The sequence below is a fragment of the Capra hircus genome, chromosome 18, assembly GCF_001704415.2.
Source record: "Capra hircus breed San Clemente chromosome 18, ASM170441v1, whole genome shotgun sequence".
NCBI classification, from domain to species: domain Eukaryota; kingdom Metazoa; phylum Chordata; class Mammalia; order Artiodactyla; family Bovidae; genus Capra; species Capra hircus.
In genome coordinates this window covers 21,003,336-21,020,118 of record NC_030825.1, presented here as the reverse complement: position 1 = coordinate 21,020,118, position 16,783 = coordinate 21,003,336, and positions in this window count along the sequence as shown.

The following is a 16,783-nucleotide window of genomic DNA, read 5'->3' as shown; positions in this document are numbered from 1 at the left end:
GGCAAGTATGACTCAACCAGGGCCAGTCAGAGTCATGGCAGAATCCTTGTTGGGATTTTTGCTGGAAATGCTGGCAAAGACAGATTCTCCCTCCTGGGGAGACCAAACTGGCGAGACGTAGGCTTGAAAAGAGTCAAATAGACTGAGTGACTCAACAACAGCAACAAGGCTTTTAACTGGAGCTGCTGTGACCCATCCTTGAGGCACATGAAGGTAGAACACCTGGGAGAAGAGTGGGTATGGGAGAAAGCAGGGCGTAAACAGAGACACTCATGTCTGGCAATATTTTTTGGACATTTAGATGCAGCTGTGCATGGAACAACAGACTGGTTCCAAATAGGAAAAGGAGTACGTCAAGGCTGTGTATTGTCACCCTGCTTATTTAACTTTTATGCAGAGTACATCATGAGAAACGCTGGGCTGGAAGAAGCACAAGCTGGAATCAAGATTGCCGGGAGAAATATCAGTAACCTCAGATATGCAGATGACACCATCCTTATGGCAGAAAGTGAAGAGGAAGTAAAAAGCCTCTTGATGAAAGTGAAAGAGGAGAGTGAAAAAGTTGGCTTAAAGCTCAATATTCAGAAAATGAAGATCACGGCATCTGGTCCCATCACTTCATGAGAAATAGATGGGGAAACAGTGGAAACAATGACAGACTTTATTGTTTTGGGGCTCCAAAATCACTGAGATGGTGATTGCAGCCATGAAATTAAAAGATGCTTACTCCTTGGAAGGAAAGTTATGACCAACCTAGATAGCATATTCAAAAGCAGAGACATTACTTTGCCAACAAAGATCTGTCTAGTCAAGGCTATGGTTTTCCCTGTGGTCATGTATGGATGTGAAAGTTGGACTGTGAAGAAAGCTGAGCACCGAAGAATTGATGCTTTTGAACTGTGGTGTTGGAGAAGACTCTTGAGAGTCCTTTGGATTGCAAGGAGATCCAACCAATCCATTCTAAAGGAGATAAGCCCTGGGATTTCTTTGGAAGGAATGATGCTAAAGCTGAAACTCCAGTACTTTGGCCACCTCATGCAAAGAGTTGACTCATTGGAAAAGACTGTGATGCTGGGAGGTACTGGGGGAAGGAGGAGAAAGGGACGACAGAGGATGAGATGGCTGGATGGCATCAACGACTCGATGGACATGAGTTTGAGTGAACTCCAGGAGTTGGTGATAGACAGGGAGGCCTGGCGTGCTGCGATTCACGAGGTCGCAAAGAGTCGGACACACCTGAGTGACTGAATTGAACTGAACTGTGCCTGAAGGTGGACCACTACAGCTTCTCAGTCACAGGGTCCCCTAGGCCTCCAGTTTTTTGCTTATGCTAAGCTCAGCTGGGCTTCTGTCATCTGCCCTCAAGAGTCATGACCAATATAGTCCTCTCTAAGTGCGAAAGGGGACCAGAGGAAGACAATGAGTTATTTCTAAATGCATGTCCCTGGAGGGAAGTGACGCAGGAGTAACTTCTGTGTCAATCAGAGGTCTACGTTTTTGCATCTGATAATATATAGGTGCAACACAGCGGTTTCCAAAAGGGCTTCGTTTGTTCATGTGGAACGCTAACCTATGATAGCCCAGACTTTCTGATCAGAACAAGGGGCAGATGCCCTGGAAATGGTGTGCTTGTGTGAGCCCAGGGCAAACTTGTTTATAGAGATTCCTGACTCCAAGACCTTAGGAAGCAGGAGGGTCTCTGTTTTACAATATTCATATCAAAATCAGAAGTGACAAAGGAATTACAGTGATGCCTCAGCAAGGTTTGGTAGCTGGCTACTGCCCTGGCATCTCAGATGGCCTTGGAAGACTGAATCCAAGGTGGAGAGGCATCCTTGTCTGTCCCTAGCCGCACTGATTTCTGATCAACATGCAGGGTTTCATAAGCTGTGACTCCGAATCAGCTGTGAGGGCACAGCGGCCATAACCCTGGCCTCATCGCCCTGGTGTAGTCTGGCAGCCTCTCACATGCATTTTTGAACTGCATCCTCATGTGTCTCTACCCTCGAGTCTCCTCCATACCACTGTGCTCTGCCGAAGGGAGCTAAAATAAACCCTTGTTTTCCCAGGCCACTGGAGCAAGGCTGATACAGTGTGCTGCCAAGAAGAATTGGGTTGGATGGGGGTGGGGATGGTGCGGGCAGAATGAAAGGATAGCATGTGAAATCCCTGCCTCCCAAAGAGGATTTGGCAGAAAGCCTGTGTTTCAGGCTTATTTTGACAGTTCCAGGCCAGGAGTTGTAGGACTATAGCTGGAGAAAGCTCAAGAAACACAATTTTTGTTTTCCTATTAAAATATTCCAGGGAGTCAGGTTGTTGGGGCAAGTTCTGTGTCATTGCTGCCATCAAAGGAGAAAAAAGAAATAAGTGGTCTGGCTCAGGTGCTGAAGCTCTCATCACAGGGAGGAAGATGAACATTCACTAAGCCCAGGGAGAGCAGCAAAAAATATTTACTGAGCGCTTTGCATGCGTCGGGTTCTGCATTAAACACCTAATGGGCATAAACTCAGTAATTCCTCTGCTCATCCTCTGAGGCAGGCTACACTTGATAACCCATTTCACAGATGCAGAAGTGGAGGCTCAGAGGGGCCAGGTGATGTACCCAAGCTTCACTGATATAAGTGGTGGAGGTGGGATCTGAACCAGATTGCCTGGCCCAAAGCCCATACTCTTACTCACAATGTTGAGATGCTCTGACTGGAAGGAGCAGGGTCCCTTCATCAACTCCCAGGCCTTTGCTGGGTGAGTCACTCTCATTGTCTCATTTAAGCTTTACAACAACCCTGACGTTTAGAGTTTATCAGCTGTGCTTTAGAGGTGAGGAAATTGAGGTCCAGGGACATTCAAGTTCACATCATCCATAAACAGCAAGATCAAGATACACAGAAGAGTTTCCTAGCTCCAAAGCCAGAGATTTTTCTACTGGTTTCTGTCAACAGAGACGGTAGAAAGGGCCAGCTGTTCTGTCAGAGCTGAATTCAATTACAGAGACAAGCAAAAAGTCTGTATCTTTTCTTTGCTTTTGATCCATTTTTTTCTTTTTTATGAAATGTAATTGATTTTCAATATTGTGTTACTTTCAGATATACAGCAAAGTGATTTGGTTATACATGTATACATATATCGGAGAAAGCAATGGCACCCCACTCGGGCTCTTGCCTGGAAAATCCCATGGATGAAGGAGCCTGGAAGGCTGCAGTCCATGGGGTTGCTGAGGGTCAGACACGACTGAGCGACTTCACTTTCCCTTTCCACTTTCATGCATTGGAGAAGGAAATGGCAACCTACTCCAGTGTTCTTGCCTGGAGAATCCCAGGGACGGGAGAGCCTGGTGGGCTGCCGTCTATGGGGTCGTACAGAGTCAGATACGACTGAAACGACTTAGTAGCAGCAGCAGTACACATATATATTCTTGAAGTGAAAGTGACACTTTAGCATTAGTTACTCAGTTGTGTCAGCCTCTGTGCGACCCCATGGACTGCAACCCCCCAGGTTCCTCTGTCCATGGCATTCTCCAGGCAAGAATACTGGAGTGGGTAACCATTCTGTTTTCCAGGGGATCTTCCTGGAAGATGCTGGATCTCCTGTATGAAGCAAATTCTTTACCCTCTGAGCTATCAGAGAAGTCCCTAATTTCTTTTCCATTACAGTTTATTGCAAGACATTGCATATAGTTCCCTGCACTATATACTGAATCTTTGCTGTTTGATCCCTTCTTCAATGCAGAAAAATATAACAGGTTTTCCTTTCAGGCACTCTGCTCAGAGCAGGGCACTCTGTTGTTGAGATGCTTTGCTTGCAAGCAACAGTAACAGACTTGGGCTAGACTAGATTAAAAGGGATTCACTCAAAGGATATTGTTATTCATTGAAAAACTATTTATTGAGCACCTAATATGTACCAGGAAGTATTCTAGGTGTTGGGATACTTCATGGGAAAAATAAAGATGCTCGAGCTTATAGAACTAGTCTCTTGTTGGGGAAGGGCTGGTGGGCAAACAGACAGTAAATAATAAAGAAAAATAAGTTATAGCATACATGAGAAGTGATAGGTTGTTATGTGGAGTGAATAAAAGTAAAGCAAGGTAAAGGGGTCAAGAGTGAAGAGGTGACACTTTTGATAAGGTTGTCAGGGCAGGCTTCATTGAGAGAGGAGACATGAGGTAGTTGAAGGGTCAGCCGTGCCTGCCAGAGATCCTGAAGGCAGACACGTGCTGGGATGATTCAGGGCAGCAGGCAGTGCCAGGTTCTTGCTGGTGCAGAGAGAGTTAGGAGGAGAGTAAAAAGGGGCCCCAGATCATGTGGGATCTGGTTGGCCATGGCAGGGACTTTGGAATTGACTCTAAGTTCAGAGATGAGCCTGAAGGGTCTGAACAGAGGAGTGATACTCTCTGATTTTCATTTTAGAAGTTGTACTCTGGCTGCTAGGGGAGAAGACGTGGAAACAAGGAGGCTGAGTACGAGGCAGTTGCAGCAAATGGTGCAAAAGGTGACAGTGGCCAGAAGGAGGCTGAGAAGTTGGATTCTGGGCGTGCTGGAAAGGAGAGCCAGTAAGAGGTCCTCAGGTGCTGCTTGCGGGATAGGAGAGATGGACAGGAATCAGAGATGACTCCAGGGCTTTCAGCCTGAGTAACTAGAAGAATGTGTCTAGAGCAGGGTTAGGGGAGGGTCAGGAGTTAGACTGGATTTGAGGGTGTCTGCTAAATATTTAAGAGGAGGAGACAAGTAGCAGCTGGGTTTGTGAGTGGAATCTGAGAGCAAAGTCTGGGTAGGAGATATAAAGAGCTCACAGAATCCAAGGTAATTCTGAAAAAAAAAAAAAAAAGCCTTTGGAAAAGCTAGGAACTATGGTAAATTTTCAGTAGCAGGAATATCAGGGATTTTCCCTAAAGGATAATCCAGGTGATCTGAACATGTAAAGTGGAAATGAGAGAGGACACAAGGAAAAATTAGTGTCCACTGCAGGGACACGTGTGGACATCTCCGGTATGTCTTTCCAAGTCTTCTTGCTCCTGCAAATGAAGGTAAGTGACACTGGTGCTAGTGGGCTTTCCCATCTGCTCAGAAAAATCTCCATGTCTTGAGGAAGAGTGACGGGATGTTTAGGCTATCTTATTAAACACTGTTTATCTCCTAAAAGCAGTCAGCTGCATGTTTAATCAAAGTCAGAGCAGATGTGATCTGCAACCTCCAAAAGTTCACTTTTCACTCTACTTTCCCGCAGAGAAACAGCTCATTACCTTCACCATGAGCAAAGCTTTGCACTAATAACAGGGGCATCTAACCTCTGGGAGTGGACTAGATGGGTCCACCCTGCACCCATCCCTGACAACTCTACCTGTGCTCTCAGTATCCCAGTTCTTTGGAAATGGAAGGGAAAGGGGAAACCAATGTCTATAGCTATATTGTTCCTACTTTGATGGAAAGAGGACCATTCAAACCACAGAAGAATCAAACCACTGCTCTGCTCATCTTGGGATGTTCTGCTGGAGAGCATCCCACATTGGAGGGACAGATGTCACGTCCTTTCTCACTCTTGAAAATAAGCAGTCAATGGGTCTATGCCTATGCGTCTTTCATTTCTGCCCACAAATATCCAAGGAAATAAACTCTACCTTGATGTAGGCGGAATTGTGTCATATGTTGAAGTCATAACCCCCCAGTCCCCCAGAATGTGACCGTATTTGAGGATAGGGTCCATAAAGAGGTGATTAAGTTAAAATAAGCTCATTAGGGTGGGTACTATATCAATATGACCTACGACCTTATAGGAAGGGGAAATTTGGACGCAGATACTAACAGAGAGAAGACATAGGGAAAAGAAAGCCATCTACAAGTCAGGGAGAGAGATCTCAGAGTAAACTATCCTGCCTACAACTTGACCTCAAAAATTCTAGAGCCCAGAACTGTGAGACAACACATTTCTGTTGTTTAAGGTACTGGGGGTGTTGGTACTTTGTTATGGTAGCCTGAGCAAGCCAATATACCTGAATGAAAGGTTAAAGACTCTTTTAACCAAATTCTAAATTTAACTGTTTTCCTTTTTCTTGAGAGATGATCAAGAAGGCCAAATATTTCCATTGTAACCCTAAAAGAAGAGACATCTCATATCCAGAGGTGTTGGAAAGGAGAGTAAGGAAGGGCAAGGAATTACTGGGAAACCTTTGTGACTTACTGTTTAGACAGTGTTTTTAAGATAATTTTGCCTTACTAGCCTAAATGAGGGAGATATTTATAGATACCCTCCAAGTGGGCAAACCCATGGGACATTTTCAGGGGTGTTTGGACATCTTTGCACTCCATGGTAATGTTCCATTTTCATCATCTACTTTTTAAGAAATATTTGCTGAGGGAGAAAAAAAAACCCTTCCTTCTGGAACTAAATGATTTAGCATTTGGGATGCAGGCCAATTAAATGTGACTCTAAGAATATATTTAACCTTGAAAATGCTTTCATTTCAAACAGAATGCAGCCCTAAGGCAAGAGGGTGACTTGCTGCCCCCAGAAATGCTATGCTGGTTTATATCCTGTTCACTCGTTCAGCAAAGTTTATTGAGTTTCCTAGCATGTACCAGGCTCTTTGTCAGGTGAGAGATATTCAATGCCAGCTGATGGGGTGTCTACAGGGAAAAGACAGATGACTAAGTGGACAGTACGAACCCATTGTAATGATGCTACAAGGTGGCCCCAGGGTCTGGATGATTAGGGGAGAATTTTGGAGGAAGTGTTATCTCAGCTGACCTTGAAGCCAGGTAAGAATTAGCTGGTTAAGAGGGATTGGGAGAACTTGGCAGACAAGCAGGCTGGTTCAGAGAACTCCAGGTGGAGCCTTGTGGCTGAGTGTGCAGTGCTCAGTAAGTCCCATTCCATTCTGGATGCCTGGTGGGGAGAATCTCTGTGTTCAGGGTCAAGTCTGACTGTCTAGTAAGAAACCTCAGGAATCTAAGGGAATGGCTGAGGCACTTATTTTCCTTTCTTCTAATTTATAAAAGTCTTTCTTCCCTCCAGTCATTTTTGTGTTGAGCCGGATGTTCCACGCTGCTTTCACTGCACTTTTGTACTTTGAGTACAAATGGTTTCAAGTCACCAAGCAGTATCAATAATGGAGTCTCTCTCAGAAAGAAATAATTTTCCAAGATGAATTTGAGCTTCATTTTATTGTCTCCTGTTCATACTTCACCTTGTAAGATTCTTAAACAAGGATTTTCCTCACCAAGAAGCAGCGTGTGGTTAAGAATTCTCATCGTTTTCCTTCTTTTCTATGCCTGAGGCAGTTTCCTGTGAAAGTGTGTGCACAAAGGAAAGTGGACATTTTCCTTCCTAATTCAGAGGCTGTGGGTTTTATTACTAACATTCAAAAAGCACCGCGGAACAGCAGGGTTCCCAAGAGCCAGTCCACGCAGCTCCAAAAGCATCCAAGGGTAGAGGTGCCATGTGTTAATATTAATAGGCTGAGCTGGCTCTCCAGAGGAATTTTCAAAGGGCTCATTTTCCTGCCTCCTTTCTACTCCCTAGCCCTCATTGATTTTTTTTTTTTTAAGTTTGGATTGGTTAAATCTGATATGAAAAGAGCAAATTCATCTCTGGGAGGACAGTTTGCTTTTCTCAAATTTTTCAAGTCCTTCTGAACTGATGTTGCCACCAGGGCAATTTCAGCATTCCCTTTCTCTGCTTCTTCTCTGCGGAAAGAGTCTGTGTGAGAAAGGGTGTGTGGACCCAGAAAGTCAGGCTGTGCCTTTTGAGAGAAGTCAGGGCATTTCTCCACAGCATCCATCTGCAGTGTGGAAAGTGAAGGCTACTTCTCACTCTTGGGGCTTCCCAGGCGGTGCTGGTGGTAAAGAATCTGCCTGCCAACGCAGGAAATGTGGGTTTGACCCCTAGGTCAGGAAGACCCCCTGGAGAAGGGAGTAGCAACCCACTGAAGTATTCTTGCCTGGAGAATCCCATGGGCAGAGGAGCCTGGCGGGTTATAGTCCATGAGATCGCAAAGAGTTGGACATGACTGACTGTCTGAACACTCTCACTCTTGATGCTTTGATTTGACATGGAAGGTCTTTCAGAAACAGGAATGTATTCGCCATGAAGGCCCTACTATCTGTGAGAATGCTGCTTGAATTCTTTACATTCTGACTCACCTAAATTATTTAAGATCAGAGTATAGCTTATGTAATGTGGTGAAATAAGTCATAGAGGAAGCAAAAATTTGTAGAGGAAAATTCAATGTATTCAGAAAAGCTGAGAGACTACTATAGGGCAAGGTTCCTGAAGGACTTTCAGATTGCATCAGATTGTCTATATTTCACAGAAAATAGATGCAGAAATTCAACAAATAGTCATTCAACAAATATTTTTTGAGCACTTATTTTGTGCACTAGTTTGTAGATGATTTAACTACCCACCTAGAAAATTCAAGACAACAAGCCAAAAAGCTATTAATTCTTATGTGTTTAGTAATATAGTTAAATACAGAAATCACAAAATCATTGATTATGCTGTATATCATTAATAATAAATTAGAAAACATAAAGGGGAAAGGATCCCATTCACAATAGCAAGAGCAATCCTAGAGAGAAGCATACTGCTGCTGCTGCTAAGTCACTTCAGTCGTGTCCAACTCTGTGCGGCCCCATAGATGGCAGCCCACCAAGCTTCCCCGTCCCTAGGATTCTCCAGGCAAGAACACTGGAGTGGGTTGCCATTTCCTTCTCCAGTGCATGAAAGTGAAAAGTGAAAGGGAAGTTGCTCAGTTGTGCCTGACTCTTAGCGACCCCATGGACTGCAGCCTACCAGGCTCCTCTGTCCATGGGATTTTCCAGGCAAGAGTACTGGAGTGAAAGAAGCATAAGGCCTATGTAAAAGGAACACTAACATTCATGGATGGACATAAATGTTATGTGTTGTCCTGTGTACTTGTCTTCCCGCAGGGTTCTTGGTGCCTTCAGGGCAGGACTCTGATCATCCTGCTTGTTACTGTCTCCCCAGTTCTGACCACAGTGCCTGCTTTGAACAGTTCCTAAGTAAACAATTAGGGAAAGGGGCCCCGAGCCCAGCTGCAGGGAGTGTTTCAGGAAAGCAGAATATGGTTAACACCCGAGAGACATCAAGATGGGTACGTTCTCTTTAGAGTGAGTAACTCGAAGCTCATGGCTGATGTTGTACAGTATAATGGTTTCAGGGCAGTGCTGGGCTTGGGGAGGCAGATGTCAGGCCACAGTGGGATGAGCAGTGAGTGGGTAGTGAAGAAGTGTAGGTGGTGAGTGAAGAACACTTTTTGACTCTTCGTAGGGAAAGGTTAACTGGTAAATAGAGGAGGATTTTTTAATGATAGGAGAGATTCAAACATGTTATTAACAATAGGCCAAAGGAAAAGGTCTAACCGAGAGGGAGAGGTTGAACAGAATTGCAAGAGAGAGGTGACTGAGAGAGGAAGACGCATCAGAAGTGGGGCAGCAGTGAGATGTGGAGTCTAGGCAGGGTGTGTGTACGTTTATAAACATTTGTCATGTTCAGGGTGTTTCGGCTTCTACCCAGTCCTCCTGGGCTGGGTGAAATCTCCGCTGAGTCTGGCCTTGGAGGAGGATGCTGAGGGCCGTGCTTGCCCCCTTCCCTCTGTCTGGCGGTCAGCACATGGTTTGGCCAGTGAGACCTTTGCAGCCAACTTCGAATCTTGGGAGAGAGACACACACCTGTGCGCTCCGTTAGGATTCTCACGGCGGCGATGGCTGCGTCCTGCCAGAGACTCTTGTGTGTCCCCTTTTTGGTCTTCAGGTTCTGCCCTAATTAGAAGTTCCTCTTGGTTCTGTGAGTCCTCATTTTCCTTATAGTAAATTTGTCTTCTCTGTCTGTCTTTTGTTGCTCTTGTTGGTTATTTCTGTTCAAGTAAGTATCCATCTCTGCCACCTGCACTCTCACTATTTTTAGTGGAAGAATGAGGAATGAGGTGAGAAGCTGGGAAGGCTGATCAGTCAGTTCAATTCAGTCGCTCAGTTGTGTCCGACTCTTTGCGACCCCATGAATCGCAGCACGCCAGGCCTCCCTGTCCATCACCAACTTCTGGACAGCACTCAAACTCATGTCCATCAAGTCGGTGATGCCATCCAACCATCTCATCCTTTGTCGTCCCCTTCTCCTCCTGCCCCCAATCCCTCGCAGCATCAGGGTCTTTTCCAATGAGTCAACTCTTGACATGAAGTGGCCAAAGTATTGGAGTTTCAGCTTTAGCATCAGTCCTGGTATCAGAGAAGGCTGATACCAGGCTCTAACTCCTGTTCCCCCTGGTCAACCACTGTCGTGTGAAGCTGAACAGATTAATCATACCCATAAGAAAGTGTGGCAGTGTTTTCCAACCTCAGTCCTTTGTCTACCACTTTCCCAATACTTGCCAGGTCCACACACACCCTGTATATAAGATGCATTATTTGTTATTATGTGCTACCATCTAACAGTGTCAGTTGCTCAGCTGTGTCTGACTCTTTGAGATCCCATGCACTGTGGCCCACCAGGCTCCTCTGTCCAAGAATTCGCCAGACAAGAATTCTGGAGAAGGTAGCCGTACCCTTCTCCAGGGGATCTTCCTGACCCAGGGGACAAACCCAGGTCTCCTGTATTGCAGGCAGATTCTTCATTGTCTGAGTCACCAGGAAAGCCCCTACCACATAATATTTGCTTTAAATTGATTAGATTTTTGTTTAAATACATTAATTTAAAAACCATAACTTTGAGACTTCCCTGGTCATCCAGTGGCTAAAACTCACCACTCTCAATGTGGCAGGCCCTGGTTCAATCCCTGGCAAGAGATTTCACATGCCACTAATAAGAGTTTCCATGCTGCAGCTAAAGATCCTGCATGCCAAAACTAAGACCTGGCACAGCCAAATAAATAAATAGATAAAAGAATATAATAATAATCATGACTTCAAGTGAAAAGAACAAAATAGTTTGCTTCAAAAATAGATATAAGAAAAACAAAATAATACCACTAAATTCTAGATGGGTAATGAGGGTTCTCATCCAGAAATCTTACTTTGTTTAAAAAAAAAAAGGAGATTATCAAATATCATAGTTGTTACAGACTTAATAATATCAAAAGGAGACTTTATTTTGCCTTAACCAGATGCACTGAAGGAAAAGCAAGAAGGGAGAGAATTTCCCATTCTGTGGCTTAATGTAATTTCAGGTCGAGTCAGCCTACCCTTCAATCATCTCACACATCATCAGTGGGGAGCAATAACTGCTGTGCGAAAGCAGGCTGAAGCAGTCTGGATAGGTGCATGGAGAATGCCGAAGGGAGGCACCGGGACATTTGGGAGGAGTGATCAGGGAAGCTTTGACGAAGAGGCAGAGCCTGAATTCCAAGAGATGGACAGAACAGTAGAGGTCATTTCTGGCAGGAAAACATAAAAATATTGGGGTGAAAATTGGGTAATACGACAGCGATAGCCTGGCTGGACGGCAGAGTCTGTCCACCCAAGCTCACAAGAGGTTGATTCCCCTTCTTCCCCCCACGGTGCCTCCCCCACTTCACCCTTCATCTGCAGGATCTGTGATGTTGCTGTCTTTTATAGTGACATGTCTTTAGCCTGTCCTTGCCCCTGGGATGGGAGGTGTGAATCTTTGAGTGTAGCCGCTGCTTCATGGAGACTTGGTCTATGACTCGCTGGTCTCAGTGAACTGCGGGCCCTCCAAGGGCTTCATGCTGATGCTGGGCTGACTCCACTGCCTGGGGCTGCATAGCAAGTCCCAAACTGCTGGGCATCAGACTGCATGCTTTTTGCCCTCTCTGTGCCCAACATGTACTGCTACTTAACAATGGCTCAGTAATGAAAGTGATAGGGATAGAATAGGATACAGGTAGTTGTAGAAGTCCCAGTAGGGGGCTATGGATAGAGAGTGAAACCCCAGGCCATTAGGTAAAAGAAAAATGTCACCACCCGTCTACTGATTTGAGTAAGTGCTATGATAATCCTAGTTTAACGAAATAGGGTCAGACACTCTCCTACCGGATACGAAAGAGGAGCCAGTGATGTAAGCCTCATGTCTACTTAAAGAAGGTGGTCTTTTCCCTTCCTCCTTTCCTTTGGGCTTCCCTGGTGGCTCAGATGGTAAAGAATCTGCCTGCAGTGCAGGAGACTCAGGTTCAGCCTCTGGGTCAGGAAGATCCCCTGGAGAAGGAAATGGCAACCCACTCCAGTATTCTTGTTGGAGAATTCCCTGGACAGAGGAGCCTGGAGGGCTACAGTCTGTTCGGGGGCGGGGGTGGGGGTGGGATGGCGGGGGGAGGACAAAGAGTTAGACATGCCTGAGCGACTAACAGATTTCATCATTTTCCTTTGACTGTGAAATTGTGGCCCATTTAATCCTTGGAGCAGAGCTCCCTCGCCTGCCCACTTGCACCTCTTACAAGTGTGCTCTATTCATAAATCTGTCTCTTGTCTCTCACTTTGCCTCTTGCTTAATTCCTTCTGTGCTGAGACACAAAGAACCTGAGCCTCAGAAAGTCCAGATACCAGGTGAGTGATTCTAATGAAAAGACTGTGGGTTAGAATCCCAAGCAGGGTTTTGGCTGGATTTGAGTCCTGGCACATGGGTTTAAGTCCCAATCTAAGGTGAATGGTTTCAAAAACAGTTCACTTTGTAAAGGGATAAATAGGTTGACTTTAAAAAAGACATTTCATATCATATATTCATATTATTAATGCAAAAACAGCATCAGTTGATATAAACATGAGATACCACTCGAAAATTAATGTATAACTGTTCAATGATTTTTTTTCCCCAAGTACTATGTAAAATCTCTGGGAATACTTTTATCCCACTTCAGGAAAACTTCAAGTTAGACCCATTTTTGAGGTAAAGGGGAGAATCTTAGAACCTCAGAGCCAGAAGGGGCCTTAGTGCTGTGTCAGCATTCTTTTCCACCACTGATGCCCTTTTGTCTTCTTTTATTTTTTAAGCTGGAAGTGATACATAAACAGCAGAAAGCAGAGTTGCTTTGGCTGAACCCTTGCATGGAGTCTCCCTGGTTCCCTGGGGAAACTAAATCTCCCCAGAAACCCAATCTGGAAACCTCGCCTTCTTCTGCTGGTCCCATGCCTGCCCTTTGCATACAGAAACAGTGGGAGGGCCCCACCCCCTCCCATCAGCAGCCTGGGGGAGGCAGAAGCCTGTCACAAGCCAAGCACTGGGCTGGGCCGCAGACAGCCTACTCTGCTGTGTGACACCAGTGCACCCCAAACTTGGATAGCACCCCAGGCCTTCATCAAACATTGCTGTGTGTAAGAAGCCAGCAAGAAACACCCCAGGAGCCGCCAGCATCTTTTCAGAGGCCCATCAGCTTGCGCTTCTGTTCTTTTTGATGCCAAGCACTGGGGAGACTTTAAAGAGCAGGATGCTGCCTTTCTTTGCGTGTACATTCAGGCTTCACTCCATCTTACCCTCCCCGTGGTCTCCCAGACTCTCCTTTCCTGAATATCATTTCTTTCCCTTTATCCAGTAGACAAAAGCTCAATGCAGAGTTCATTCTGTGAGCCTGACCTTTTGCTTCCCCACTTGGGTGGCTCAAACGCCACTTGCAAAAATGCAAACCTCATTTGGGCCGAGTACATTTTTTTGCTGCCCCTTTCCAAACTCCTGCTTAGCTCTGAATCACCATCCAGCTCTGCCTGGAGGATTCAGAGCATACCAGGCCTTGGAGAATTCATTGGTTGGGCTGATACTCATCACTGGTTGGGTGGATATTCCTCACCTGGGTAAAGATTTTAGAGGCAAATCTGGTCTTTCAAGAGGGAGGTAACACTCCAGTGCCAGTCCTGACACTTACAGTGAGACAATTTACAATCTCGAGTTGATCTCCATTATAATTTAGACAGAAACAATTGCTCTTGTCAAGCTCACAGGGTTGCAGTGAGGACCAAATGGGAAAGGAAACTTGTATACCTGAAGTGTTGTAACAGCAAGGACATTCTTTTTGTTAGGCGTCTGGAACCTCTTCCCAAGGGAGTCCAGCAATTTCCTTAGAGAAAATGATTTGAAAATGGATTGATTTTTCCTCTCTCTCTAGACCTCCAAATGCCAGCAATTGTGGAGGTGGTAGGTAGAATCATTTTTATGCAAATTGCATCCTGATTAGATGCAAAAAAAAAAAAAAAAAAGAGTAATGGTTGTTGACTGCTTCTTGAGTGTTCATTTTCATCCGAGGGCTTTGTTTGCACATTAGATGCACACAGTGTGATTTATATCATTGGCCTCACCCTGTCTTATTTGCCTTAATGTAATTGTCTGTTCAGATCCACTGATGGTGAAAATTGCATTTGTCCTTATCAGTGGAGATATTCTAAAAATGAGAGATTCAAAGGAGGCAGAGGCTTTAAGACAGAGAAAGTGTGTTTATTTTCTTGGCTCCTTTGAAATAGTCTGATCTCCTGGAATTGGATAATCTCTTTGCAGAACACCAAAATGGATGGCTCACAGTAACCCCTAATCAGGGAAGTTGCTAAAAAAAAAAGTGGCCTGACTCAAAGCCTCTCTATCAGTTCAGCAGTGTTCTGGGATAACCTTGGAATATCTGAGAATGTTCTGAGAAATCCACAATGTGTGTCTTGCCTTGGATGCAAAGGTAACTCCAAACTCTTCCTTTATGAGGATGCTGGCAGTTGGGGGGACACATTGGAAGACATGGGGTTTAGATGTGGGGACAGGAGTGAAACTGGGGAGCTGGGGTTTGAACCAAGTGCGTGGTCTCTGTAGCAGTGGTCTTATGATGTCAAGCACATCAGTCTCACCCAGGGAAGCTTTTGAAATGTGGTGAAATAATGAGGACACGTCACTGGAGGTGGAACCCATGAATGTGTGTTCTAAGATGGTCAGGCTCAGAGGTGGGTAAGACCCACACCCCAAGCCAGTTAGACTGGTGTTGCACAAGCTGGCCTGGCTCCCAGAAGAACTTGTGGGGCATTTGTTATCAATGCAGTTTCCCAGCCCCCACTTCAGAGCTCTGAAATCTGAATTGTGCCCCAGAGCACCTGGGACGCTGATATTTAGAAGGCTCTTGTCCTGAGCATTTACCCAAGGACTGTGTGGAAAGGAGCTGGTAGTGTAGAAGGTCATTTTGTGATGTGTTATGAAGAGTGCTTGGGCCTAAGTCCTGGTCCGGTCCTGCTGTGTCCTCACTCACTGGCAACTTCCGACAAATCACTTCTCGCCAAGACCTTGAATTTCCAATGTGAAATGGAAAGTGGCCAGGATAATGCTTTCCAACTTTCACATTTTGAATAGCATTAGTATTCACTAAGCCCACTGTCATTTAAAAACAACCAAACACAAGGCTGTAGGCTTTAGTTAAGATACCGCAAAACTAATTTTTTTTTTGGAGGGCCTCCCTCATAGCTCAGTCGGTAAAGAATCTGCCTGCAATGCAGGAAACCTGGGTTCGATTCCTGGGTCAGGAAGATCCCCTGGAGAAGGAAATGGCAACCCACTTCAGTATTCTTGCCTGGAAAATCCCAAGGACAGAGGAGCCTGGCGGGCTACAGTCTACAGTGTCGCAAGAGCTGGACATGACTTAGAGATTAAACCACCACCACCAATAGGGTGAAATACCTTAATTTACTGTGAAACAATGAATCTTCATGGATGGGAGTCTGTTTTCTTACAAACTCTGAATACCAATAAAGCAGTCGCCCCACCAAGGTTCAACCTCTGGGCAAATCCTGGAGATGTTACCCACCCACTTCTCCCTGTGCCGTGTCAAGATGCAATTGTTCTTCTTCACCCAGGAGAGACGGACCAGGCAAGTGATGCATGTGCCTTACCTTGAAGGCCCCAGTTTCCCAATGCCTTCCACACCCATGGCCCCATCTGACCTTGACACAAATGTATTGGGTGAGCAGGACAGAGTGTTAGTACCCTCCTCTGGCCAAGGAGGTCGCAGGGCTGGTTGATGCCCTGCTGGAGCTGCTTTCTCAGCTTCTCCAGTCTGGATGGGGTTTTCCCTGAATAGGGTGTAGCTGCCATGAGAAATGGCAACCCACTCCAGTGCTCTTGCCTGGAGAATCCCAGGGACGGGGGAGCCTGGTGGGCTGCCGTCTATGGGGGCACACAGAGTCAGACACGACTGAAGCGACTTAGCAGCAGTAGTCATGCGAGAAAAGAGCTTGGCTGTCTTGTTGACCTGGCACCCAGCGAGTGTCAGCACAGGGCGGGCACCACTGTCATCTTTAGTTGGAGGGCGTGAGTCGCGCCCTCCCTTTCTGACTGTGGCCTCTGTAGAAGTTTGTGGGTGTTTGGAGAGTCATTTTCTTTTTCCCCTGGTGGCTGTTAAACCTTTCTTTTTAGAGTGCTGTTGAAAGGTGTGAGAGCAGTGTCCCAGTATGAGAGCTACTAAAGGAGAGGCACCGACTGATGGTGGCTACTCACCCTTGAGAAATTCCCATCTCTGTATGGTGGGTGAAAAAAAGAGGAGGGCACTGCATCCTTCCAGGAGCTCTTGATCTAAGGCAACCAGCTGCAGGAGGTGGTAGGGTCACAAAACTATTGGTGGAGAGACAAGTGAAGCTGGCAGACTCCTACATCAGTAAAGTCCCTCACCTTGAATTCTGCCTCCCAGGTGGGACAATTCAGAGACACGCTCTAAGCAGGTAGTTCTCTCAGAAAATGGGTTCTTCCTCTGAATACGATAAAGGCCTCGTGAGATGACAGAAGGAAAATCCTTTGGCAGGAAGGAGCAAGCATCCTTACCCATTTATCCGAAGCTATAAACTGTGACGGATAGATGTTTTTATTTAGC